This window comes from Trichosurus vulpecula, chromosome 1, assembly GCF_011100635.1.
Source record: "Trichosurus vulpecula isolate mTriVul1 chromosome 1, mTriVul1.pri, whole genome shotgun sequence".
NCBI classification, from domain to species: Eukaryota; Metazoa; Chordata; class Mammalia; order Diprotodontia; family Phalangeridae; genus Trichosurus; species Trichosurus vulpecula.
The window spans coordinates 316,544,918-316,572,064 of record NC_050573.1 but is presented as its reverse complement, the minus strand read 5'-3'; the positions used below and the strand labels follow the sequence as shown (position 1 = coordinate 316,572,064).

At 35.9% G+C, this 27,147-nt stretch overlaps 1 long non-coding RNA gene across 1 annotated transcript in view; it reads right to left on the bottom strand.

The window, feature by feature from the left end:
• Positions 1-409: 409 nt before the first annotated feature.
• The window catches only part of LOC118847496, a 59,925-nt gene continuing 33,187 nt past the window's right edge, over positions 410-27,147 (bottom strand). Inside the window, exon 3 of the long non-coding RNA XR_005010217.1 lies at positions 410-474. This is a non-coding gene — a long non-coding RNA (uncharacterized LOC118847496). The remainder of the gene's footprint in view (positions 475-27,147) is intronic.

The window sequence follows — 27,147 nt, the reverse complement described above, 5'->3', positions numbered from 1 at the left end:
AAGTGACAATTTAAAAAAATCTACCCCCTAGAAGATCAAACAACACAAGCTATGAGACTAGATTGCAAGCAAGCAGAGTAAGGAAATGGAAAATCACTTTGCCCTCTGGTTTTCTTTCCAAACACATCACGTTCTTGGATAAAGTGCACAAAGCTGAACCAGGTGGTATACTTTTAAAGTTAAATGTCTTAAAATGAATGAAAACTTATCATGCAGTGAATCTGAATTACTGTAATGATTTTCAGTTGCTCATGAATGTAAGGAGTGGATAGGGATTTTATTTCATACACTAATGTCGTGCAGTGGCATAAGACAACTACAGTTGGAAATGGGCAGTACTCTTTGCTCAAATGCATAATAATCAATATGGCAACCTTTTAAAATTACCTTGTCTTTGCTTTTATGATGTTGTAGAATTGCAAACAGTTTTCATCCAATGCCAGAACTGTAATATTCCCAGGATAAATGTACATCCTGAGAACATAAGAAAGTTATTTGTTGACAGGGAAATATGTCTTGAATTAAATTTCTAGCTAGTCTTTGACTTGACTTTTAGTCCATTGACTGGAACTCATAGCAAACTGAACTTTTATCAATTTTTATAGAAGTTAAATGAAAGACAAATGGATAGGCACATCAGATCTGTATGCAGCTAAGTATACCATTTCCTGACTGCCCATTTCACTGGCTGTCTCCCATATTAGTATACTCTCCATCCTCATTTATGCTACCTGGATTCCTTAACTTCCTCCAAGTATCTGCTAAAATCCCATCTTCAAATCTTCCCCAGTCTCCCTTAATATTAGTGCCTAGCCTCTATGGATTACTTCCAATTTTTCCTGTACATAGCTTTTTATTTTCGAACCTAGTTTTGTTTTTTTTTTTCTCCTGCTGTCTCCCTCATGGGAGTAGGAGGCATTTTTTTTTACTTTCTTTGTATTCTTATCGCTCACTATAGTGTTTAATACATAGTGTTGTTCAGTTGTTTGGTTGTCTTTGACTCTGTGACCCCATGCACCATATTGTCCATATTATAGAGTTTTCTTGGCAAAGATACTGGAGTGATTTACTATTTCATTTTCCTGGGGACTAAGGCAAATAGTGGTTAAGTTACTTACCCAGAATCACACAGTTAATAAGTGTGATCAAATTTGAACTCAGGTCTTCCTGACTCCAGGCCCAGTGCTCTAATCACTGAGCCACCTGGCTGCCTCCTAAGCAAACAGGTTAATTGCCTTGCCCAAGAATACATAGCTAGTAAATGCCTGATACTTGATTTGAACTCAGGTCTTCTTGAATTCTTGGATAGCTAAGTGGCACAGTCAATAGTCCCAGGCCTGAAGTCAGGAAGACTCATCTTCCTGAGTACAAATCTGGCCTCTAACTTGGTAGCTGTGTGACCCTCGGCAAACACTTAACCTTGCTTGTATCAGTTCCTCATCTGTAAAACGAGGTAGAGGAAGAGATGGCAAACTACTCCAGTACCTTTGACAAGAAAACCTCAAATGGGATCATAGAGTCACACAATCCTGAAAAAATGATGGAACAGCAACATCATTCTTCTTCTTCTCTTCTTCTTCCTCCTCCTCCTCCCCTCCTCCTCTTCCTCCTCCTCTTCTTCTCCTCTTCCTCTTCCTCCTCCTCTTGTCCACCTCCTCCTTTCTCCTCCTCCTCCTCCTCCTCCTCCTCCCCCTCCTTCTCTTCTTCTATGGCTGCTGCTTCTGCTGCTTCTCCTCACTACAACACCACTTTAGGAATGAATGCAGAAAAAACACTTTCTTCATTATTTATAGGCCCTCCAGTGCCAAAATGTTATTAATAGATAATGCCTTCATGATCTAATTTAATAATAATTTTGCCTGCCATGAGGACACAATGTGGCAAATGGTGTACATTTACTGGACTCGTCCCTCTTGTTCGTACCAGGAAGGATAGCAAAACACTGATAAATAGGCAATTACTATAAAAAACAATCCATACAATTTCATCCATCTCATAGCGTCATCTTATGCTCCCCTTAATAGCCAGATAACCCGTAGTAATGTTAGTTATAAGCCAAGTAGAGGCTGTGAACTATGTTAGAGTTGTTGTAATAATACGATGGACAGAAAAAAGACGCCAACTTTATAGTCTCAGGTTTTGGTACAATTAAGAAAGAGTAAAACCCACAGAACAGTCACAAAATATTTTTTCTTCATTATAATGATTTTATTTTGATAGTAACTAAGTAGCATAATTGGCTTGGGATCAAAGAGACATGAGATCAAATTTTGCCATAGACACTTACTGTCTTTGTGATCCACCTCAGCCACCTCATCTGTAAAATGCTAGTTAATGACACCTAATTCACGGTGTTTGTGGTGAGAATAAAGCAGTATAATGTATATAAAACACTTAAAAACTTTAAATCCCCTCAATAATTGTTAGCAATTATTGTTTTTATTGATTTACTTAGTGAGTCTTTTTGATATAAAATGTATAAAAAGTATCTCCATTTTTTATAAAATGTATATTTGTAGTGATGTTGCTGTTGTCATTTATTTTCAAATCTGATACGGAAGATAATTTCTTTAGCAGAGAATTTTTGGAGAGGGTAACATCCACAAATTTGAAACTTACTGGCTTATTATAATCAGACAAAATGCTACTCTTCAGTTGGATTACATGAATTTGTGTTCTCAGGGATTCACTAGTAGATGAATATATTCATTTCATTTCCTCTAAGTGTACAATACTATGTTGCCAAAATTGGGATCAGTCTTTTTATTGGTTCAATAAAACAGTCCAATATCTCAACCAGTTCAATTAAGAAAAGTAGTTGCATTCATTCACAAAGGTACATTAAGTTTTATTGTGAGTTAAATCCCTAGTTGATCTTGTGATCAAAAAAATAAAAAGTAATCTTGAAGCATACACGCATATTCATTACGTTCTTCTCAAGTACACAAATTGGCTTCTATGCAAAGACCAAAGCCTAAGGCAGAAAAAAAAAAGAAATACTTAAGGTCAGAAATGAACACAGAAAGGATTCTAGATATGGAAAAGAGGCAAAAGGAGGTAAGCTGCCTATGTGAAGGGGAAATGGAATGTTGACTTGTAGGGACAGCTACCAAGCCAAATTAAATATACATGTAAACTGAGTAATAACACATAATAAAGCATAAATCTGGAAAAATATTCACCAGTAATGATGCCATTCTTAAAATATGTATATATTTTATCTTAGAAGTAACAGCATTTTTGTATAAAGAAGTGACCTGATCCGAGTTGTTTAATTTGACAGCTGTATGGAGGACTGACTGAACAGGATGAAGAATGGAAGTTACTGAAAGGAGCTGAAGTCATCTACTATCTTACTGGCCATGTGAGGGGAGCTAAGAGATGTTGACAAAGTAAATTTGGCAACTGATTGGATGTTTCAGGGTGAGGGAGAGTAAAGAGTAAATATACATATGTATGTATGTCCAAGGCTATGATCTTGAGTGACTTACAGAAGAGTAATACATCCAAAAGAACTAAGAAGTTCTTTGGAGAAAGACAGGTTTAGTTAAGAAGATGATGAGTTCCATTGTGAATATACTGAGTTTGAGAGGATAATGAGACAACTAAGTAACAATATGCAATTAGTAGTTGGCAACACAGACACATTAAGTCTAAATGTTTTAATTTCAGAGTAATCTGAAAACATATGATATACCATTATATGGAAATTAAAATGTATTTCCAGGATCCTCTGAGACTTTGATGAATATTTCACTGGATATGTAAAATCATTAGTGTTGAGACCCCCCTCTCCAGTTTTGAAGGTCATACCCTCTGCAGGTGTTCCCAACCTGTTCTTGTTCTTTTATATACCCTCCAAAGGAACTTGACCAATGTTCCAGGAACCTGCCTCAGTCTCCATATTTCATCATTCGGACTCAGTTACCTTCTTCTCTTGGAACTTCCTTTAGTGCTTTAAAAGCCTTAGTACCTGAAATCTTCCCACATTTGAATATATCTTCATACTGGTTCTTTTCTTCTTATAGTAAATTACATCTGAGGACTGAAGTTCAGGAGGCCTTGCTTCATTCCCCTCCCTGCTGTATTTCTGATTCTCAAGATTTTCCAGGTTCTAAGGAGAAGAGGGTGAGCAACAGAGTGAAAAGCTACAGAGAAGTCAAGAAGGATGCAAACTAAGAAATAACCATCAGATTTGGAAATTAAGAAATGACTGGTAACTTTTGAGAGTCATTTCAGTAGAATGATTATCTCAGTAGCCAGCCTGCAGAGAGTTAAGAGAGAGGAAAGGAAATGGAAACTATGTACGTGGAATTTGGTTATGAAAGTCAGGAAAGATATAGTACAATAGTTAGTGGGGGTGGACAGATTAAGTGAAGTTTTTTCAACAATGAGAGATACATAGGGATATTTGGAGGCAGTAGGAAACAGCCCATAGACAATGAGAGGTTGAAGATTAGTAAAAGCATGTATATGATAGATGGGACAATCTACTGGAGAAGATAGGAGGAAAAAGAATCACTTGTGAATGTAGAGGGATTTGTTTAGCAAGTAGAAGGGCCCCCTCATGATATGAGAGAAGGCTGTAGGAAGAAATGGTAATGGAAGGTATCTGAGTGAGGTGAATTTAGGAAGAAATAACATCTTAGTAAATTGCCTCTTTTTTTTCAGAAAAAAATAGAGACAACTCAATTGACATGGGGCGGGGAAGATAGGAAGATAGAGGAGGCATGAAAAGGTTTAGAAAATTATCTTCGTTAAATAGGCATATAAAATAATTGCCTTGTAGCAAGGGTTAAATTGTTATTATGTAGCATAAATTTGTAATGGAACTCATCAACACATTTTTTTTCCCTCCAGCTCTGTTCAGCAACATATAAATAGAAGCCAAGGCAGTGAACAGCTGAAGTAATTCAAGCCTGAGGCATGGGCAAGATCTTAATAAGATATGGGGGTAAAAGAATCAAGAAAAGAGGATAGTGGAACTGATTAACTAAGGAGTCAAGACAAGAAAGAGGAGATGAGGAAGGGAAGAGAGTAGAGCCATTATAAGAGTAAGGGCCTGAGAAAGAATTGAAGGATGGATAGCATGATAAAGATAAAAAACAGGGTAGGGTTTGCGAGCAGAAGGAAATGTAGGATGACAACAAATTATGATCAGATTAAGGAATTTTGGACTTTGTGAACATAGAAGTGCAATACTTATCGATGATAGCATAATCAAGGGTATGATCATATATTTATATAAAACTGGTATAGTGGAGGAGTAGATCATAGGAAAAAAAGCAAGTTGAAGGACTAGTAGGTTAGGATCTTTGAGGCACTGTTTATGTGCTTTTTTGGTCTTGTTTTCTATTGTTTGCTTATTTTGTGTGTGCAGCTGGTGAGGTAGAACTCTAATAGAAACCTCTTTTAGGGAATGCTGCAATGTTGCAGGACAATCAATAAAATACACTTCAGTCTCCTCTAATCCCTTTTTTTCTTTCACAAAAGACAATAGCTGAATGACAGGAAAGGGGTCACATGTTGCTAAGAATTGTATAACTTTGTTTCTATATTTTATCCTCTATCCTTATTTATTTAATTTTTGTAACATATATATGGAATTCTTGACCATTGTTCAACGAGTGAGTGTATTACTAAATGAAATAAATGATCTGAATATCATTTTTAATTATAAATGAAACCAAAATAACTGTGGAAGTAGAAATATATTTGGAGGTAGAATGGGGAAATTAAATATAAATGGAAGATGTCTTACTGGTTCTCTTTAGAGAATCTGATGAAGGAGGTAGCAAAATTAATTTTATGATGATTCTAAAAACAATAAAAATAGGATTGTTTATGAAGCCAGAAGTTTAATATACATATTTTTTCTTTAGATAGATAGATATTAAATTTAACATGGTAGTACCAACATTGAGGTTTGCTAAATGTTTTAAAAACAATGAGTTCTGTATACTCTTTGGCCCCCTTACCTTGACTCTTCCACCAACACTACTCAACAGAAGGGGTACATAGGACTAAGAGCTATTTAAAATATTCTTTGCAGCATGGGTTAGAACAATAATACGGTCAGCAAGTGACCAGCCTATTGCTGAATTGCTGTTCTGTAATTAGCTAAAAAATCAGACTCAGGAAGACCAACAATGATGCAGTAGAATGTAATAATGCAACCCAGCTCCCTGAACACTTGTTTATTATTAACAAATGAACTTTCATTTTTCATTTCTTCCTTTCTCACCACTTTCATTTTCTGGCATTAACTGAAGCCTGGATATGTCCTGATGATTCTGCTTTCCTTGACACCTTCCACAGGACTACTTGTACTTTCATTTTTATCCCTTACTCATTGGTTGTGATAGAAGGATTAGAATAGTCCATGTTTCCCATTGTCAATTCCAGATGATACATGTACCACCATGACACAGTTACTTTTCTTTTGAGGTTCATTCTATTCAAAAAGATTACCCTTGTAGATCCTGGTGAACTTTATATATTTACCTCAAGGACATTCTTCTCCTTCCCTCAGGATTTCATGCCTGTCTCTTATAGTCCTTCCCTTTTTTTTCTCTTCTGTATTCATGCAAAGGGAACTTTAAAATACATATGGATATTCCCTCAAATACACTAACTTTCCACTTTCTTAATATAGTCAATTCACATGACCACTCCACACCAACTACACACAATGATGTTTGGATATTTCTATCACCCATAAATATTTCACTTCCACTTTCGTGAAATACCTTGAATGATATCTTTCCCTAAGCCTTGAGGATTCTAACTCTTCTTCATACTCGTAATTCTTTCTTTCATCTTCCATTTCTTCTATCAATTATTTTCAATGCCATCAACCCTGCAACGGCTACACTGCCCCTTCTACCTGATCGTTCCCCTCTTAGTGTATAATGTATTGATTCTCTTGTTCCATGTCTTATCATTGGTAACATTTTATCAAATTCTAACACTGGATTACTCTGCCCATCGTGTTTGATTTTAATTCGTGTGATACTGAATAAAACTGAACAAAACCACAAACTAATGCTGATTTGGTAGACTAAAAAAATATGGTACATGAAGTCAAGTGGGCCTTCACTGAAACAAGGTCATCATTCTACTCTTCCCTCACTGAATCACTATACTACTCTTCAAAGTGGCTGTTCCAAATCTTCTCATTACCATTCAAAACTCTCACATAATTCTCTTGTCCCAATCTCCCTTATGAGGGCTTTGCCTCACTTCATAAAAAAAAATGACAACCTTGTTGAGACTTTCTCTATTTCCTTTCTTCTTAATTTCATATAAGTGAGACATCTTCCTCCATTATCTTTTCCTTTACTCCAGTGAAAGTAATGTCACAGTTATTATCTTCATTTTAGAGATGAAGGAACAATTTTAATGAAATTAAGTGATGTGCCAAGGATAATACAGCTAGCTATGGTCTGAGGTGGAACTTCAAAATAGATTTCTTAAAAGATTATTTTTACCAGAAAAAAAATTGAGTAAATTTTCTTTTATTATCCTTTAGGATATAATGCAGGGGGAGGATTCTAAAATTTGGGTGCAGAGTAGAGCCAGAAATTATATATCATATATCTATATCTATATATATGTATATATGTATAGATAGATAGATAGATATATGTGTGTATATACAGAGAGAGACAGACAGAGACAGAGAGACAGAGACAGAGAGAGACAGAAAAAAAGAGAGAGATCTAGAGAATGAAATGAGGGCCTGATCTAGAAGTAGACTTTTTATTTAGATTATAATACTTTATAAAGAACTTTCTGGTAAATGTAATTTAAATTTGTATTAAAGTTACAGGAAACATAACAGAGTGGTTTCTCTTCTCTAAAATCATATTTCCTTTAGTGATTTGGGGATGTATACAGATAAAAGTTGCATTATCTCTTCATTTGTTTTTATATTTTCCCTTATAGAGTTTTTTTTCCCCACTTGTCTTCATATAGAAATTTACTTTCTCCTACACTTACCCATTCTTTTTTCTGAATAACCTAATAACTGATTTGCCCACAAGATGTCCCCTGTCACCAACTACTTTAGCAAATTCTCCTTAGAAAATTTAGATGGGTAGAACTCTATTCAATAGATTTTTTTTTCTTTTTACTGCTTGTTCTTAGGAAACTCTAGTCTATCCTGAATTGATTGCAAATCACTGCTAATAAACACTTGTCAATATATCAAAATATGTCTTACATGTTTCTTACAGACAATTCATCATGTGTCAATAAGAATTTTATTCATATCTGCTACGCATTGCGTTTTATAGATAGAAATAAATAGCCTATACAAAGGCAAGGGTAGGGACACTGCAAGTCCCGTTCTATCTCAAAATATGTCTCATATTGACCTGCTATACTGATTGGGAAGATTCATAGTATAATGGTAAAACTCAGTGTTAGCATGTTAGCATGCTAGTGTGTTAGCATATTAGCATGGGCTTTGCATCAGGAAGACTGACTGGATTCGAACCCAACCTCTGAAATTTACTAATATAACCATATAATAATAACTAAAATAGCCATAATATAATTCAGTTGATCTCTTCAAGTCTCATCTCTAAAACTGGCATGAAAATAATGCTTATAGTATCTTTCTCACAGGGGGTATCAAGCACATCAATTAGGATAATATTCACATAGAGTTTTGTAAACCCTAAAATATCATATAAATGTGACCTATTAGTATAATTGTATTCAGAATACCAAAAAGCCCTGTCAAAAGACAAATTAAATATGTTATTTTTAAGAATAAGATTTTCAGAGCTTTCCAGGACTGATCCATGCCCCATAAGTTCAAAAGACACATCCACAGATATTCACAATGTCACAACAAGCAAAAAAAATATTGCAAATTTCTACCAACTCAAGCTGAGGTATTATGGATTGGCAATTATATGCAGGCTGGGAAAGCAACCTTGATTTTAGGGTCCCTCTTTCCTCTATGTGGCAACATCTACATGGCAAAATATTTAAGCCCCTACTTTTTTGCTGCTTTAAATTTCTAGATTATTTCACAGAACATGGTCACTTGCTGAGTGCTTTAGTTGTTATCTTATAGCTGCTTGTTTCTTCCTTAAGATCCAGAAGTTATCATTAGCCTTATATCACTTATTCTTTGTGGAAACATACATGTACCACAGCAACTTATCCTTACCATTTCATAAAGAAATATACAAAATTATCAGATAAATATGAGGACATACAGGGAACTGTTGATACAAATTAGAAAATTACTTATAAACATCACAGTTACCTAGGAGGAAACAACTCATAAAGTCATTGGCACCCATTTATGGATGTACAGTAATTGATCAGATTAGGCAGCAGTCTCCTTAGGATATAACCAGAGGAAGTTAAGTAGCTCAGTGGATAGAGGACTGGACCTGGAGGAAGGAAGACCAGAGTTCAAATCTGGCTTTGGGCATTTATTAGCTGTGGGACCATGGGCCTTGTTTCTCAAAATTTAGGGAATTGAGCAAAATTTATTAAAGAAGCTTTCTTTAGTTGTTAGATGGTCAAAGGCTATGAAAAGGCAGTTTTCGGAAGAAATCAAAGCTACCAATATTCAGATAAAACTATCTAAATCATGACTGATTAGAGAAATGCAAATTAAAACAACTAAGATATGACCAGACACCTAACAGATTGGCTAATATGATTGAAAATGAAAATGACAAATGATGGAGAAGGAGTGGAAAACTTGGGAGAGTAATGCAATGTTGGTGAATTGTGAACTAGTCCAAACATTATGAGGAACAATTTGGAACTTCACCCAAAGAACTAAAAAAATAAAACTGTGTATATTTGTTAATCCATAAATAACACTATTTGGTTTAAATGTTAAAAAGATCATAGGAAAAAGGAAAAGGAACAGCTCTTTTGTGGTGGCAAAGAATTGGAAATCTAGGACATGCCCATTAGTTGGAGAATGGCTGGACATGTAGTACATGATTATGACTGAATACTATCATGCTTTAAAATGAGGAAGACAGTTTTAGAAAATGTAAAAAGACTTATATGAACTAATGCAAAGTGATGTGAGCAGAACCAGGGGAACATTGTACTCAGGAACAGCAATATTGTAACAATGATCAACTGTGAAAGAATTAGCCACTCTGATCAAGACAATGATCCAAGACAATTCCAAAGACCCTATGATGAAAAATGCTATTCACCTCCACGTAGAGAATTAAAGAAGTTTGAGTGCAGACTGAAACAATTTTTAAACTTTATTTTTGTTTTATTTTATTTTAGTTATCTTTTGCAACATGTTTAATATGGAATTTTGTGAGTTTTTTTACATGTAATTGGTAAGTATTTAATGAAACAAAAATACTTTTTAAAGATGTAGTTTTGCTAAACTAGGGTGTGCCATTAAGTAATATAAAATAAGGGTAGAAATTTAGGTTGAGACGACATCACTAAACGTGATAGTATAGAGAGGAAATAGAAGGAATACCAGGACAGACCCTTGATGGATACATGTAACATGGAAGAGCAACCAGCAAAGAAAACAGAAGTTCCACAAATAGGAGGATAACCAGGAGAGAGCAGAGTCATGATAATGTAAAAAAGTAAAGATTATCCAAGGATAAAAAGTCAAATGCTTCAAATACTTCAGATGCCAAGAAGGAGGATTAAGACAAATCCATCAGATTTTGCTATTAAGAAATCTGGTATTTTTTTTTTAAATGCAATTTATTTATTTAACATATTTGGTTTTCAGCATTGATTTTCACAACATTTTGAATTACAAATTTTCTCCCCATTTCTACCCTCCCCCCCACTCCAAGATGGCTTATATTCTGGTTGCCTGTTCCCCAGTCAGCCCTCCCCTCTATCACCCCCCACCCCTCTCATCCCCTTTTCCCTTCCTTTCTTGTAGGGCAAGATAAATTTCTACACCCCTTTGCCTGTGTATCTTATTTTTTAGTTGCATATAAAAATTTTTTTTGTTTTTGAACATCTGATTTTAAAACTTTGAGTTCCAAATTATCTTCCCTCTTCCCTTCCCACCCACCCTCCCTAAGAAGTTGAGCAATTCAACCTAGGCCACACATGTATTATTATGTATAACCCTTCCACAATACTCATGTTGTGAAAGGCTAACTACATTTTGCTCCTTCCCAACCCATCCCGCTTTATTGAATTTTCTCCCTTAACCCTGTCCCCTTTCCAAAGTGTTTGTTTTGATTATCTCCACCCCCATCTGCCCTCCCCTCCATCATCCCCCCGCCTTTTATTTTTTTTTTTTATCTTCCTCCCTCTTCTTTCCTGTGGGGTAAGATACCCAACTGAGTATGTATGGTATTCCCCCTCAGGCCAAATCTGATGAGAGCAAAGTTCACTCATTCCCCCCTCACCTGCCCTCTCCCCTCCTCCCATAGAACTGCTTCCTCTTGCCACCTTTATGTGAGATAATCCACCCCATTCTATCTCTCCCTATCTCCCTCTCTCAGTATGTTACTCTCTCACATCCCTTAATTTCATTTTATTTCTTTTAGATATCTTCCCTTCATGGTCAACTCACCCTGTGTCTGCTCTCTCTCTTTTACATATATATATATATATACACATAAACACATATATATATATACACATACACACACATACATACATATACACATAGATAGATACATACATATACATTCACTTATATATACATAAACATACATATACATATATACACATGTATATACATACACATATATATACATATATATATATATATATATATATATATATATATATATATATATATATATGCATATTCCCTTCAACTACCCTAATACTGAGGTCTCATGAATCATACTCATCATCTTTCCATGTAGGAATGTAAACAAAACAGTTCAACTTTAGTAAGTCCCTTGCAATTTCCATTTCTTGATTACCTTTTCATGCTTCTCTTGATTCTTGTGTTTGAAAGTCAAATTTTCTATTCAGTTCTGGTCTTTTCACTGAGAAAGCTTGAAAGTCCTCTATTTTATTGAAACTCCATATTTTGCCTTGGAACATGATACTCAGTTTTGCTGGGTAGGTGATTCTAGGTTTTAATCCTAGCTCCATTGACCTCCGGAATATCGCATTCCAAGCCCTTCGATCTCTTAATGTAGAAGCTGCCAGATCTTGGGTTATTCTGATTGGGTTTCCACAATACTCAAATTGTTTCTTTCTGGCTGCTTGCAGTATTTTCTCCTTGATCTGGGAGCTCTGGAATTTGGCAACAATATTCCTAGGAGATTTCTTTTTGGGATCTATTTGAGGAGGCGATCGATGGATTCTTTCAATTTCTATTTTGCCCTGTGGCTCTAGAATATCAGGGCAGTTCTCCTTGATAATTTCCTGAAAGATGGTATCTAGGCTCTTTTTTTGATCATGGCTTTCAGGTAGTCCAATAATTTTTAAATTGTCTCTCCTGGATCTATTTTCCAGGTCAGTGGTTTTTCCAAGGAGATATTTCACATTGTCTTCCATTTTTTCATTCCTCTGGTTCTGTTTTATAATATCCTGATTTCTCATAAAGTCACTAGCTTCCACTTGCTCCAATCTAATTTTTAAAGTAGTATTTTCTTCAGTGGTCTTTTGGACCTCCTTTTCCATTTGACTAATTCTGCCTTTCAAGGCATTCTTCTCCTCATTGGCTTTTTGGAGCTCTTTTGCCATTTGAGTTAGTCTGTTTTTTAAGGTGTTGTTTTCTTCAATGTATTTTTCAGTATTTTTTTGGGTCTCCTTTAGCAAGTCATTGACTTGTTTTTCATGGTTTTCTCGCATCCTTCTCATTTCTCTTCCCAATTTTTCCTCTACTTCTCTAACTTGCTTTTCCAAATCCTTTTTGAGTTCTTCTATGGCCTGGAGCCAGTTCATGTTTTTCTTGGAGGCTTTGGTTGTAGGCTCTATGACTTTATTGTCTTCTTTAGGCTGTATGTTTTGGTCGTCTTTGTCACCAAAGAAAGAATCCAAAGTCTGAGACTGAATCTGGGCGCGTTTTTGCTGCCTGGCCATATTCCCAACCAACTAACTTGACCCTTGAGTTTTTCAGTGGGGTATGACTGCTTGTAGATTACAGAGTTCTATGTTCTACGTTTGGGGGGGAGGTGCCAACTCTGTCAGAGCCGCACTCCTCCTTCCCCAAGGACCCCCAGTCCAGACTGGGCTCAGATCTTCGGCAGGCTGTGCACCCCTGCTGTGATCCGCCACTTAATTCCTCCCTCCAGGTGGGCCTGGAGCCGGAAGTAACAACAGCTGTAGCTGCCCCACCTCCGCTGCCCCCGGGGCTGGAAGCCGAACCGCGAACTCCTTCCACTCCCGCAGCTTTTCCCACTAACCTTCTCCGCAGTCTTTGGTGTTTGTGGGTCGAGGGGCCTGGTAACTGCCGCAGCTCACATATTCAGGGCGCTAGGGCCCCCTGCACCCGGCTTCTGGTCTGGATCGTCCACGCCGCCCAGGCTGGGCTCTGCTCCACTCTGTTCCCAGCTCCCAGCTCCCAGCTCCGTGTGGAATAGACCTCACCCAGAGACCATCCAGGCTGTCCTGGGCTGGAGCCCTGCTTCCCTCTGCTGTTCTGTGGGTTCTGCCGTTCTAGAATTGGTTCAGAGCCATTTTTATAGGTTTTTGGAGGGACTCAGGTACAGAGCTCACTCTAGTCCGTGCTTACCAGCCGCCATCTTGGCTCTGCCCTCAAAATCTGGTATTTTTTAAGAATGTAGTTTCAGTCTCGCTTGAAAGATACCATGTATATAAATAAAGAACTAGGGAATATAAAGCAGTGTAAAATAAACCATCAGATCATTAACACAAAAATATTTTTAAAAGTCCTACTTTATTCCTCCCTGGAATGAAAATTTTAAATTTTATTTCCTCTGACTGTTTTCTGAAGGGAGGTTTGCAACATATAGCATAGGAGAACATCATGTGTATCACCTATATTATTTTAGTAAAAAATGCTATTGTGACTATTTCTAAAATTCTACTGGGACATATAAAGCATAAGATTTAGAAAATTTGTAATTCATAAAACTTTGAACAAATAGAAATACATTCTAAACTGCTTTGAAAGTCACAAATAGGTCCAGCATTTTAAAATTATTTATGTCAAAACAGTGACAAATACATGCAGATTTTCCCAACAGAACCATAGATGATGTATAAATGTATTGCCTTTGAAATCAGCGTTTCTTTGAGCCTTTTTCTCCACAGATTCACATTTTCCTTATCAAATATTCAGTGAAGCTCCTCCCATCTGAGCTCCTCTACACACACGAATTCTGATTTTTGAAAGGGAAAAATAACTCAACTGGACTGAAGTCCAGCATGAAGTTCTGGGGAGGCCATTATTAACATGTTCCAGTTTCTCCAGTGGTACCACTAACTGAGAATTAAGAGAAATTTGAGCATAGATTTAAGAGCAAGAGAACTTTACACAGACAGGGAATAGTGTATTAGTTAGTTTTGATTGGAAAATATTAGGGTATATTGATGACAAGACACCTACTCAGGAAAACTGGGCCATTGATTTATTTACTAAATTAAGGCATCAATACAATCTCAAGGAAGCTAATAGATGACCTTTGTCATTAGTAGGTGCCTACACTTTGCCCACAGTATGTATCAAGTACCTGTAACAGTTATGCTCACTCAAAGGAAAAGTATAGATGAACATAAGAATCCCTCAAATTTGCAAATGTTACCAAATTCCACGTTAGCAAATACTGATTTCAAAGCAGACAGTCCAAAATTTCTCTATTCAAAAAAATCCAAGAGTTTTTGCTTCAATCAGTATAAATAATTGGCTTTCTTTATCGGTGATCCCCCAACAACTGCTTACAAGGCAAAGCCACAGGAAATTCCAAAGTTAATCTCCACTGTATCATATACTTTTTTGATATTACGATCTTGAGATCATCTAGAATATACTTACTGGGGTTAAATTATATACTCTTTTTATACCCAGAGACTTTACTTGAGAGCTATTGACTACATTCAATGTGTTGTTTATTTTCAATAATGAAAATGTTCCACTCTGTCCACATGATATCATTTGAATATATTTTCTGAAGATATTTGTTTTTTAAAGGCCCTCACAGGTTCAAACACATGGAGAAAATTAAAGTAGCAACATCTCCAAACCTGCCTTTACCTCAGCAGTCTTTATTCTTTTTTAAAAAATTATTTATTACCTTCATATACCACAGCTTGTTCAGCCATTCCCCAAGTGACAGGCATCCCTTTGATTTCCAATTCTTAACTACCACAAAAAGAGACACTATAAATATTTTTGTACATATGGGTCCTTTTCCCGTTTGTGTGATTTCTTTGGGCTACAACCCTAGAAGTGGTATTGCTGGATCAAAGGGTATGAAGATTTTTATAGCCCTTTAGGCATAGTTCCAAATTGCTCTCCAAAATGGCTGGATCAGCTCACAACTCCATCAGCAATGTAACAATGTTCCAATTTTCCCACATCCTCTCCAGCATTTATCATTTTCCTGTTTTATTATTTTAGCCAATCTGACAGGAGAGATGTGGTGTCTAAGAGCTGTTTTGATTTGCATTTCTCTAATCAGTAGTGATTTAGAGCATTTTTTCACATGCCTATAGATATCTTTAATTTCTTCTTCTGAAAACTGCCTGTTCATATCCTTTGACCATTTCTCAATTGGGGAATGACTTGTGTTCCTATGTGTTTGGCACAGTTCCCTGTATGTTTTAGAAATGAGGCCTTTATCAGAGACACTAGTTGTAAAGATTTTCTCCCAATTTTCTGCTTCCCTCCTAATTTTTGTTGCATTGGCTTTTTTTTTGTACAAAACATTTCAATTTAACATAATCAAAATTATCCCTTTTGTATTTTGTAATGCTCTCTATCTCTTGTTGGTCATGAATTCTTTTCTTTTCCATAAATCTAATAAGTAAACTATTCCTTGCTCTCCCAAATTACTTATAGTATCAGCCTTTACTCCTAAATCACACTGTCCCAAGCTTCAGGAAATTTTGTACAGGTGTTTTCAGAGATACTTCTAGAGACCTGTAAGTGTTCAGTTCTTCCAAAGTGGTATTATGTAAGGAGAGGTGTTTACTCCTCTCCAGGTCTGTGCTGTGGTCTGTGAGTGACCACAAGTACTATTTTCTGCCCTGGAACTTTAAGGAGGGTTCCCTTTCCATTGCTGCCACAAACTCTGCTATACCAGTATTCCTCTTCACCCCAGGACTGCAACTCAGGAATGTGACCCAGATGCAAATAAAAGCAAAGCTACAGAGTCCTGCCTCAGTGCTAGCAAAGAGACCCCTGCAATCTCCTTCTGAGCAGTCATTCAGTCCTCTTACCGTCTGTGGGCTGAGAGCTCCAGAAGCAGCTGCTGGTGATTTAGTAACTCCCAAGCCTATTCCTGGCTTGCTGAGGCCTTGGCTGTACCGACAGAGCCTGTGCTGGACTGCAATCCTCTCTCACCCAGGTCCAACAGACATTTCTGTGTAACCTTCTAAGTTGTATTTGGCATTTGTGGTTTGAGAAGTCTGGAAACAGCCACAGTTGTCAGTGATTCAGTCTTCTGAGGCCTGTTCTGGGCTTTCTGGGGCCAGGTCTGTGCTAGAAAGGCCTGTGCTGGACTGTGCTCCTCTCTAAGCCTGGTACAACAGACCTTTCTTGTCAACCTTCCAGGTGATGTTGGGATGGAAATTTCTTTCACTCTGCCTTTTTCTTGCCTCTAGGTTCTGCTGCTCTAGAATTTGTTTAGAGTCATTTTTTTAATGATATTTGTGGGGGTCCGAAGGAGAACTCAGGCAAATTACTGCCTTTACATCTTGGCTCCACCCCCAACAGTTTTTATTCTTAAATGTATAAGAATATTCTCAGTCTTTTGAGCATGGGAACTTTGATTACATTGGGACATGGAACACTCACAGTGTAAATACAAAACATTACCTGTTTTTCAATTTATATATGAACAAGTTTCATATCTCGTTGTGGAATATAGTGTAGAAAGGCTGGATTTTCATACATATTAGATGAAGGATCTCACCAGTTTCAGAAAGTTTCTTTTAAAAGCTCTATTTTTGTTTCTCAAAATATGTGTGTATAGTGCCATAAGCACATTCACTGTAGAGTTTTATATTAATAATTCTATTTATAAGACCCTTGAAACCTTTTACCTACTGCTATGGATGATATTCCATTAGGAATAGCTAAGTACTTACTCAGGATAATAACACCTCTACCACACAAGGTTTTTGAGAGGATTAATCTTTGTTAAGAACTTTGAAGATGAAAAGCACTAATGTAAGCTATGTTATCTATTTCTATCATTCAATTGCTTCATTTTTTATTAATAAGAAAGTTATAGATATTCTTATCTCAACCTAATTATGTTAAGATTTTCTAGGATGAAATATCGTATTTCTCAATAGTGTCTTTATCCTTGCTTTTGAAACTTAAGCAATTAGACATTTTATTTTAATATTTCATTAATTGCATAGGCCTACTTTAATATTTGACTTTATTTAGTACTCGTTCTGAAATACTTTTTTCAATGATTAGAAAGTTAACTTGCAGGTGTTTTAAATGGAGCTCAATGGAACTTAGTCTTCCCCTATTTGTCTTTAGCCAGAAAAATGGGTCTCATGAAAGTGGGCCTACTATTTCATGTGCCTATTCATGCAGTGACTTCATATTAACAGAGAAGGACCTACTTGATTAAAAACTAACTTATTGAGAAGAAAGACCTATCCTGATCTTTGTATGTAGCAAAGAATTTTTAATGTAGTAGGTGTCCAAATGATATAATTTCCATACTTCAGAAGGAGAGTAAGAAAGGGTCTTATTAGGAATATGTGACCTGAGAAAGCAGAGGTAGAAGACCGGACTTTAGGCAAAGATCTGGAGAAGTCTTTTATCCTAAGATGAGTTTATTGAGTGAGGACATAATATAGTTTCACCTGAGATTGAGAAAAATCACAGTGTGAGCTATTTGAAGGATAGGATGGATTGGAATATAGAGATGAAACAATGGGAACAAAGAGAAACAAAAGACAAATTGCACATGAAGTAGTAAAGGACTGAAAAATGTGATAGCTGTGCAAGAGACAGAGTAGGATATATGGGAGAAATATACATGATCATATGGCTGTTTTTGGTTATTTAGAAAATATTTCATGTAATTGCTGATGGCTTTCAATTCTTTCAAAAATTTGTAAGATCAATTGGACACTTAATACATCGAAAAATGATCTTTTGTTTAATATTTACATTTATTCTTTACATATCTTGAATATCTGACTCTTGCAAAAGAAATTTGATGCAACAATTTTCATAGTTGACGACTTCACTTCTCATGCTAATGCTATTGATTTTTGTTAATTGAATAACTTTGTAAATTTATTGTAGTCAAATTAGCTACATCCTCTTTTATCTGTGGTATAGTTTATATTCCCCATCTCTTAGACATAATTATCAAAAGTACCTCCTTCCATTCTCTTCTTAAAAGGATATATTGGTATTTAGTTTCAATATATCCTCATTGCATATTATTGTTGTATTAGGGAAAAGTATACTTGTTTTGTTAAAATGTTCAATGGCTTATGAGTGCCTCTTTTTGTTCCCAAGTCTAACCTGAATGAAGAGAATTCACGCATTACAGCTGCACCTCAATATATCCCTCCTATTTGCCCAGTCCTTTCTACAGTTTTGATCCTAGTTTTGGCCCTGGAGAGAGACATTATAAACTTTGCGTTGAATTTAAACCCTGGATTAATAACAATGTTTCTCCTATAAACCTCATTATATTTCCTGATACACAAACTTGCTACTCAGCATTTCTGTCTGGGATCCTGTTACCTGTTGCTCAGTATCATAAACCTATATTAGGCACTGTCTCCTGAAGTGGTAATCAACAAGATTCCATCGTAGCATTGCTACCTGTCTGATTCTTCCCTGCGACATGATTCAGGGAATTCATGAATTCGAATCATAGTTTAGAGATACTTATAAAATGAACAAATGAACAATAATAAAAAGCACAATAAGCTTGTGCTAATGAACAGAGACAGGAGAGGGCAGGACAAGATTGTGAAACAGTTCTGTGTTTAGTGTGGCTGAAACCTAGACTGCTTGAAAGAAAACTGTATGAAATCCAGTAGGAAAGGCAGATTCAAACTAAAATACAATAGGTCTTGAATTTCAGAATAAAAAAGTTGCATTTTATTTTATGTGATGCTACAAAGGTCTTTGAGTAGGGTGGTGTTGTAATTGGAACTGTGACTTAGGAAGATTTTAGGAGTAGTGTGAAGGATGTCTTGGAGAGAAGAGATACTGGATACAATTAAAAGGATAACATACTATGGTAAGTGAGAACTAAGGAAGGCCTAAACTAGAACAATAGCAATATGTGCAGAAAGAATAGGAATAGGTATGGGAAATATTTTGTTGGCAGAAATAGCTAGAATCAGAAATGGATTGCATGCATTAATGAGGGAGAAGGAAGAGTAATAAAAGTCATCAAAGTCCCGCTATTTGATGGCATAGGATGATGGTTTCAAATTCCGTGAGATGAAAACTAAGAAAAGATCACTAGATTTCCAGTTGAAATTTCATAAGTGACTTTAAATGGAGTAGTTTCAGTAAAGTAGTGAGAACAGAAGCTGTATTGGTAGAAATTAAAAATAGTGAATGGAAGAGTAGTGTATAGCTAATGCTAAAAGTTTGGCAGTTAAGGGGATTAGACAATAGCATGAAAGGCGTAATAGGGGTAATGGAATACTTAGAATTAACATGATGTTAAGGAAATATTAATGGCTTTGTGCTCAGAAGACAAAACTTCAAATTACATCTCTCTCTCTCTCTCTCTCTCTCTCTCTCTCTCTCTCTCTCTATATATATATATATATATATAGTATATATTTATATATGTATGTATACATATACATATACACACATATACACATGTATATTCATACATACACACATATATGTGTATGTAAATGTATGTATGTTTTTATGTATGTATAAGAATGACTCTCAATCCAGGTCATTTAGCATCTGCATTTTGCCCACAATTATTCTCCATGAGGTAATCAGGAATCAGTATTTCAGCTACTTTTAAGGCATTGCTATGTCTGTTTTGTCCCCTTCCCAGAATTGCTTCTACTATTAACTGAGCTGTCCTCAGTAATAAATACTGAGTTCAATTAAACACAACACTTAATGGCCAATTATGTGTAAAACACTAAGGGTAAAGACAGAACTGAAAGAGTCCCTGCTCCCAAGACAGTTATCTTCTATTGACATGGTACATTATGTACACAAAAGGTGCCACCAAGTCTAGAATAAAATAATTCGAGGAGAGGATTAATTTATCAGACGATTGGAAGAGTGAAAAAAGGTGACTAATAGGGGGTCTTAGAGTGCTTTTGAATAGTAGGTTCTATCTGAGCTAACTTTTGAAGGCAGCTGCTGGCACAATGAATAAAGCTTTGGCATGTAGTCAGGAAGACCTGATTTCAAATCTAGCCTCATACGCTAACTAGCAGTGTAGTCCTAGGCAAGTCACTTAACCCTGTTTGCTTCAGTTTCCTCCTCTGCAAAATGAAGAGGAGAAGGAAATGGCAAACCACTCCATTATATTCAAGACCCCAAATGGGGTCAGAAAGAGTTGGACATGACTGAAACAACTGAAGAACAATAAGGTACCCAAAGAGGTGGAAATGAAGATTAAGTACATTCCATACAATGATGATAGGATTGGGATAGGACTTCCACTTTCACTGGAATAGGAAGTTCCTTTGAAGGTCTAACTTTTTCCCCACAATTCATAGTCTTAGTTTGATTTTTCTCCAGTTCACATAGCTAATGTATAATAGAGGCAAGATTTAAACCTAGGTCTTCCTGGTTTCAAAGCTAATACTCAAAACACTGTTCCACATTGCCTCAACTATGCAAGGAGGCAAGAATAATCAATACTCCCTTTTGGGATGTTGCATATAAGAAAGGGACTGATATGAAACATCTGGCCAGATATATTGGTGTCATAACATGGAGATTCTTAATTGTCATACTGAGAAGTTTCTATTTCCCTTGAAGCAAAAGGGAGCCATTGAAGAATTTTTGTTATTGAGATGACATACTCAGATGTGCAGCTTGTAAAGATTATTCTAGATGATGAAAGAAGGATAGACTATGGAGGAGAGAGGAGAAAGCAATAAGTTAACCTAATTAGTGGATGTTTGCAATCTCCTAGCAAGAGATGATGAGGACTTTGATTCATTGCAGAGTGATAATTGCATGGCATAAAGAAGAGTGCAGATGAAAGAAATTCTGTGGACATAGAATGCACGATAGCTTGCAGTCATTAAAAAAGCTAGTTGAGAGAGAGGTGAAAGTAAAGGATGATTCAGAGGTTATATTACATAGGTGATAGTGGGGTTGGAGATTTCCTCACCAGAAATAAGAAGTTTTGGAGAAGGGGGACATTTACGAAGTGAAAATGATGAGTTCCATCTTCAACATGTTGCATTTTAGATTTCAATTGGATATGAGGCTTCTGACTTGTAGGTAATTGGTGCCGTCAAACTAGAAATTGGGGAAGAGCTTAGGACTCCATAGACAGACTTGGTAGTTATTTGTATAGATGTGATCATTGAAATCATAGCATTTGTTGAGATAACCAAAGCAGAGAGGTTGGAGAGAATTATAAAAAGGTCAGGATAAATTCTTGGGAGATATCAATCACTAGTGGCCAGGAGATGTGTGATGTTTCAGTAAATAAAATGGAGGATTGTTCATATCCATAAGAGAAGAACCAGGACAGAATATCATCATGGAAGCCAAGGGAGAATAAATATTCAGGAGCATGCTGTGATACACAGTTTGAAAAGTTACAAAGAGGTTAAATAGAATAAAGCCTAACAAAAGATTTAGGATTTCAGAGATCATTGTTAATCTTGTAGAAAGAAGTTTCAGTTAAATTATAAGGATGGAAGACAAGCTCCAAATGGTTATAATGTGTTTAAGAAGGACATAGAGACAGTTTGCATAAATGTATTTTTTTTAGAATTTTGACTGTAAAAGGGAGAACAGATATTGGACAATAGCTTCAGGGGATGCCAGTATCAATTGAAAGTGTTTTTTTATTATTATTATTATATTATTAGTTTTAGCAGATGAAGGAAACCTGTGAATGTTCTTAGATATTAGGGATGGTACTAATAGATAAAGAGAGATTAAAATGTGAGCAAAGAGTGATTGAAAGAGAAAATTATTAGATAGGTAAAGGATCAAGGACATAAATAGAGGGCTTAGCTTTGGCAAGGAGAAGGGGCACTTATAACTCAGAGATTGAAACAAAGTAGAAGATGGGATAAAATTTAAAAGTTGGAGAAACATGAATAGCATGAAAGGGAGTGAGGTCCTCTAAGCAGGAGGGTGACAATGTGGCTTTAGAAGAGAGATGGTTGTTAAAGCTGCGAGAGAGATAAAATACAATTCATGTATGATTGAAGGGATTGCCTTGAAGCAAATGATGTATTTTGCCCAGTTGGAATGGTTGTGTGACTACTTCCCACAGAATTCAGGAGAAAGTGAAAAGTAGTGGAAAAGGTAAATGGTAGTAGCAACTTGGGTCTGGAATTTGGGAATGTGGGTAACAGTAACACAAGAAAGCAATGGGTTCAAGTGTAGACAATCTTTCAAGACAAAATGTTCAAGTGTAAACTTGTTAATTGTTATTGGACAAAAGTGAGTACAGAGGAAGAGTAATGGACTGAGAAAACAAGCAAAATATGGAGGAGCTAGACATCAAAAGGAGGATTAAAAACATATTTAGCAGGAATGAGACAGAGTGGTATAAAAGAAATGGAAACAAAGGAGATGATAAGTATATAGCATTTCAAAGTTCAAATCTGGACAGTCTACCAGTGCAATGACAGGAAACGGAATTGTTTCCATTTAAATTGTCTTAGGAAGATTCTGAAGATCACCTGACAGGATAAGGTACCAGACATTGGGTTGCTTACTCAAACTAAACTGCCAAGCATTCAAACTCTTTTTCAGAGAGTGCAACTCCAATGGACTGGGGAAAGGGTGGGATTGAGATAAACTGAGATGAGACTATGGGGAGTGGTAGCAGTAGAAGAAATTTTCCACCTTATTACACAGTGTAGCATTAAGGGAGCAGGAATTTATTATGGAGCAGGAATTTACATATGGAAATTTATTATCTACACGGGACTGTGAAAACACCAGTTTACTGAGACTCTCACCTTCCCAGAAACTGTGATAAAGGAGGACAGTTTCTATGCCAGAGAAGCTACAGTGGCATACCCAGTCTCCAAACTCCAGCAGCTGCGATTACATATAACAAAGACTTTGTTTGTGGTTTGTATGTTTGTGTTAGGTTGTTTGTGTTATTAAAAACCCATAATCACATCCCTGAGGACTTGACTGGACTCATACACCATGCCAATTTCTTTGCTTCTGCACAAGATATCACAGCATTTTGTTTCTTGAAAGTGCTCATTATTATTTATCACTAAACATTAATAAAATGATCCACAATTATCAGTTAATTATTTTTATACAAGGAAATGAAGTTATTTGTCTAGAAACACAAGATAAATAAATGGCAAAGGTGTTTTTCCATGCTAGGATTTACAAAACATTTCTTCTGTTACCTAATTCAAAATCATAACCCTATGAACCATATTCTTTTTTAGTATATCCCTGTTGCTATTAGTTGATTACACATTTAGATGAAAGTATTTTATGCAGAAAAAGCATTTAGAAAAGCCAACATCCTAAATCAATTTGTTATATTTTTATAACTTACCACTTTAAATACACTCCAATTATTCTGCCTCCACTCAGAGCATCCAATTAAGTTGGCATCATAAAAAATAATGTTATGATACTGCAAAAAGAAATATAACTTATGGGAAAATCTTAATGTCAATGATCACTTTGCCTACATTTCTCCCTAATTATAGAGCATTTTAGTCACTGTATTAAAATTAGATTTTATGTAACATTCTTATGATGTTTTCTGCATCTCAGGTAAAAAGTGTCCTTTTTTCTGTTTTTCAAGATGTAGTCTACAATAGTGTAAAAAAGACTATAAAGGACTTCATAGCTTTATTTCTTCTCTGTAATCTTTTTTGGCTCCTATACTTATTTAAAAAAAAAGTTGAGTGACTATTTTATGACTGCTGACTTTGTGCTATTGATTCTTAGTAGGTTGCTGACATAGATATGCATTTTTAATTGAATTTTGAGTTTCAAGCTCAACTTCTGACCTTTCCACCTTTCTAGATGGCTTATTTTTTTTTGCATCCTAAGAGCTTGCTTCTTAACTGAGAAATGTAGCTGTGCATTGTTCCATATTGTGAAAATACAGCTGAGTGAACATTGTGAAGATACCTGGTCATGCATGGCTACTGAGCTGAATCTATCTCTCTTAAACTTCTTCCACTGCTTCTGAACTGACCAGAACCAGATTGGGAATTTAAGAACCTGCTTTTTCTTTTCTCTTATGAGCACTGAGTTTTATTAATTTTACTTTCAACTTATTTTTTGAATCTTCTGAATTTAGAATAGAAAAGTAGGAAAGGTTCAATAAGTGGATATTTTCCAGATACAACAAAATTTATATGACTTGGCACTCAAGTGCTTTCCTCACCTTTCATAGAAGAGAACAGCCCATTATAAACTCATAATGCAAAGTTTAGAAGGAAAGTGAAGGACAAGCCCAATCCCAAATCTGAGTGAAGACACATTTCTGACATATTAAGGGGTTGGCAAACTATGGTCAAAGGGCCATAAAAGTACAGTTGTATTTTTAATTTTCAATTTTACATACAAAATAATTTGTGATTTCAAATGAAATTGTATTTAAAAATTAAAAACTGCCCTTATAACCAAAGGGAAAAAAGGAATTCTAGGTCAATATGTACAACAGCATGCAGTAGTGATCTCCTCTTTAACATGTTAAAATGGACTCCAAGGCTAAAAGGGAAATTTCCTTTTGAAAACAATGCTCATTTTTGAGGCTCAGGACTAAATACTCTCCTCTGACAAAGATGAATCATTCAGTCTACTTATTTAAATTACATGGATGTAGGCAGCATTCCATGAATGTTGTCATATCTTATAAAAATAAAGTTTAAGCAAGGGATTGGATTAACATTTCTTTGCTTATGAAGTTCAAGTATTCTATTGATCTGTGTGTGTGTGTGTGTGTGTGTGTGTGTGAGAGAGAGAGAGAGAGAGAGAGAGAGAGAGAGAGTGAATGACTCTCTGTCTGTGAGCACATGGTCCCCCACCCCAACCACCTTTTGTCCAGAAAAGCTAGTTCTGATGACTTCAAGTGAAATATGATTATTTAAGGTATAATATTTTTTTAAAGAACAGATAATTTAAATGTCTCAATTTCCCTTTATGATAGCAATAGGAAATTTTGTTCAAAGAATGCTATTACATGGGGCATATTGTACATCATCTGAGATATAATTGAAGACAGACCTTCTGGCATGTTACAAATAGCAGCATGACAATCGCTTTCTCTCAGGGTGACATCTATTTCATTCACCCTTATAAGGGTCAAGAAAGACCACATAAGCCATCCACTCAGACATCTCACATTTTGCAGGTCTACTCATTACATAATTCCTTTTAAATCTTCTCTTTTTGGATATTGAATATATTAAGTTATTAAAGCCTTTGGAGTACCTTTCAAGAATGTAATTCACAACCCCATTGCCCTTTCTGTTAAGAACTGATTCTTAATATCTAACCTAAAGTTTTTATACCTTAGCTTGAGGCCATTTTCCCCTTGTTCTACTGTCTTTGAGATTGTAAATAATTCACTTCATTCATTTATATTGTTACCTGGAAGGTGTGAAGATATTTATAGTCTGTGAACATTTTTCTCCTAAGTCTTATCTCTACAAGATTGTGTTTAGTTCTGTAATCCTTTCTTGAAACACATTCTTACAGATAGATAAGATGTTGTATATATCTCAGGGACCTTGTTTTGGCTTTGAGGGTTTTACTTGTTTCCTGAATTGAAGCAATCAAAATTAACTGACAAGTTTGGAATGATTATGCAGCCAAATATCTGAAAGCTAAATTTTTTGTTGATTTAGAAAATAAGAACATTAAATGCCTTCTTACTGGTTTTTCCTCTTTGTTGTTATATCCCAATCACTAGCAAGTTTTCTTGTTGTTTTTCTTGTCATTTTGCCTTTACTAGCTACTTGGGATGATATCTTGAGATGAATCATGGTTACTAGATCAAATCTATGCAATATTTAATTTCAGTATGGGAATAAAATTACTTGGCCTTCTGGTGATAGCTAGCATAACTTGCACTGAATTTTACTAAAAAAGGAAAATCTTAAAGTTATTAGAAATGATAGCATACATTTTCCTGGGGACAGAGTAAAAATGTTACATCTATAGTCCTTCCTCCACAATTTTCAATTTGCTGTCATAGCCAAAGGGCAACCCATAGAATGGATGACTGTCTGGCAAAAGCTACTGCTTCCCCATACCTACTCATTCTTTCTTATAGGAAGGCGCCTTTGCTTGTTTGTATCCACACATCCCAAGGTATTCACTCTGAGATTATGTCACACATGGATGGTGCTACTTTTATTGCTTCCTCTCTTTTGAAATAAACATAAGGTATGTCTCAGTTGATTATTTCTTATTCATATGAGCCCCTGTACTACCCCCTCTTGTAATAGATGTTTTACCTGAGACCATAGATCTATATCATGAAGGGACCTTGGGAATGATTAAATCCAACCCCCTTGTTTTGCATATTAGTAAAGTGAAGTCCAGAGGGGATAAATAACTTGCCCATAGTAGAACAGATAAGTTTCAGAGGCCGACCTGAGGTGATTCAACAACATGATAAGATTCTGCTTTTCCAGTAACATAGATGTCAAAGCAATCCTGCAGTCATTGAATGACTTTAGCCTCTGTTCTACCTCTAGACATAATGAAACACCTTTTAGGTGATAGGACCATGACAAATAATCTCTGTGCCAAAATAACCCTTCATAACAACAATAATTTGGATGACCTCAATGACTTCACAGTGACCTCGGGGGCATTTCCAGGTCCACTGAAGC